This window comes from Hydra vulgaris, chromosome 01 (assembly GCF_038396675.1).
Source record: "Hydra vulgaris chromosome 01, alternate assembly HydraT2T_AEP".
Taxonomy (NCBI): Eukaryota; Metazoa; Cnidaria; class Hydrozoa; order Anthoathecata; family Hydridae; genus Hydra; species Hydra vulgaris.
Genome location: NC_088920.1, coordinates 9,192,251 through 9,195,000, shown reverse-complemented (window position 1 = coordinate 9,195,000; position 2,750 = coordinate 9,192,251). Strand labels below are relative to the sequence as shown.

Here is a 2,750-nt window from a genome sequence, read left to right as displayed (position 1 = left end):
ACTTCAACAATAACCAATATCCTAATTGCACTGGTTAAAAAAAAAAATTCAACAATAACCTAAAGGCAGATTGTTGAAAATCTTAAATTAAATGATTCCTATAACACTGTACAGAGAAGACTTAATTTAAGTGGTTTTATAATTTAGGTGGTTTAAATAAACCTTCTCCAGAAAAGTAAACCCCTCATTAGTCGTATATGCAAAGAAAAACTTTTAGCATTTGCAAAACTGCATATTAACAAAAGTGTGAGGCATTTTGAAACTTAGTGTTATGGACTGATAAGAATAAATGTCAAATACTTGGCTTAAAAAATGACAAAGAGTTTGGCGAAGACCTTGTGATGCACTCTTAGATAGAAATCTTACAAAAACAGTCTAGCATGGAGGTGGTTCGCCTATGGCTCGGGGATGTTTTGATTCAAATAGTGTAGGGCGACTGGTGAATGTTGAATGTATAATGACAGGGAAGTTGTATGTGATTGGCTTTCAAAAAATTTATGTCAATCCGATTAAGAATTGATCGCATATTTTTTTTTCACCATGACAATGACCCTAAACACACATGCAAAGCAACACAACAGTTCCTCAAAAAAAAAGTAAAGCTTTTTTTTGAGGAACTTTTGTGTCGCTTTAACATCCTTAAATGGCCGCCACTAAGTCCAGACCTTAACCCTGTTGAAAATATATATGGGCAATTTTGAAATCTAAAATAATTGTAAAATAGCTCATTTCATTTAATAGAGTTACTTTTACAATGATTTAAAAAAAATTATAAATATTTTTTTTCTTGATTACAATCAAATTTTAAAAAAACATACAATTTTTGAACTTATGTAGATTCCAACATAAATGATTTTGTTTTTATTGTTAGAGTTCTGAATTTATCAACAATGTTAATGCTATACATGTATATATATATATAAATATATATATATATATATATATATATATATATATATATATATATATATATATATATATATATATATACATATATATATATATATATATATATATATTTATATATATATCGTTGTATACATATATATATATATATATATATATATATATATATATATATATATATGTATATATATACGTATATACATATATATTTATATACGTATATACATATATATATATATATATATATATATTTAAATTAACTAAATTAAACTTACTTGAATAGTTGTAACTATAAACCATCAATTTAAATCATATAATGTACTTTGTTCATAAGATGGAAACCAGTTAAAACCATATCATTCCTCTATCTTTGATCCACCAGAACTTTACTAAATAAACTTACACCTAAAATCAAATTATCACATGTCAAAAATATTTAAACAGTATTATTAAAATCAAATATGACTAATAGTTAATATTAAGTTTTATTTATTCTTCACAATATAAAAAGTTAAATGCAAAGAGAAACACAATAACTCACTAACATAATTACTTTCATTCTTTTTTGGAGTCCTCTGTAGTCATAAAATTAAATCCTTCGCCTGCTTCTTTATCTAATAATAGATACATATAAGTAATTATTTAGTAAAACAAATATAAACAAAAATGTAAAAACTTAAATGTAGAGCCAGTGCAAACAGATTACGATATATATCTAGACAATCATAATACAATAAACAGATTCAAAGTTTTACTTATCCCAAAATAAAAATAAGACTTATCAGATGTTTATTTGATATAGTACTTCACCGTTAATTATAGAAGTTTATTTGATATAGTACTTCACCATTAATATAAAACTATAACAGTTTTTTTATTCATATAAAACAATTAAAATAGCAATGAGTACTGTAAAATTTAATGACCTCCAGTAACTTTAAATCTTTTAACTCTAAGCTTGTTCCATGAATAATCAATTGGAAAACTATTATAGGCAGCTTTCATTGCATGAACACCAGTTGACAAAAATAACCAACCATCTTCTACACAACAACATAGAGCAACTGCCTCTGCTTCAATCTGCTTTTAAAATAAACAACTGAAGCCCAAGATTGTGAAGTCATTGTAATAGATCATCTAAAAAAAAAGGCATCATTTGTTCTATTTACATATATATATAAATATATATAACTATATATATATATTTATATATACATATATGTTTATATTATATATATATAATATATATATATATATATATACTTTTATAAACAAATATATATGTTTATATGTATATATACATATGTATATATATATATATACATATACACACATATATACATATATATATATATAATGTATGTATATATATATGTATATATACATATATATATATAAATATATATATATATATATATATATATACGTTTATAAACACATATATGTTTATATGTATATATATATATGAATATATTATATATACATATATATATATATATAAAAATACATATACACAGATACATATATACATATATATATATATATATATATATATATATATATATATATATATATATATTTATATATATATATAATGTATGTATATATATGTATATAGATACATATATATATATATATATATATATGTATACATATATATATATATTTATGTATATATATATATATATATATATATATATATATATATATATATATATATATATATATATATATATATATATTTATGTATATATAAAATGTATATATTTCTGAAATATATATATATATATATATATATATTCATAATTACATGCATTAATACATAATATTAAAATAAATAAAAA

The 2,750-nt window shown here is 20.7% G+C and overlaps 1 long non-coding RNA gene across 2 annotated transcripts in view; it reads right to left on the bottom strand.

Moving 5' to 3' along the window:
* LOC136074770 (uncharacterized) overlaps positions 1 to 1,978 on the bottom strand; it is a 4,451-nt gene extending 2,473 nt beyond the window's left edge. Inside the window, exons 1-2 of one of the 2 annotated variants that reach the window (XR_010635412.1) lie at positions 1,833 to 1,978; positions 1,182 to 1,311 (exon numbers count right to left, since the gene is read on the bottom strand). This is a non-coding gene — a long non-coding RNA (uncharacterized LOC136074770). Of the gene's footprint in view, positions 1 to 1,181; positions 1,312 to 1,451; positions 1,520 to 1,832 lie in introns of those variants that run through there. The other variant, XR_010635413.1, reaches the window with a different exon arrangement.
* Between the last annotated feature and the right edge of the window lie 772 nt (positions 1,979 to 2,750).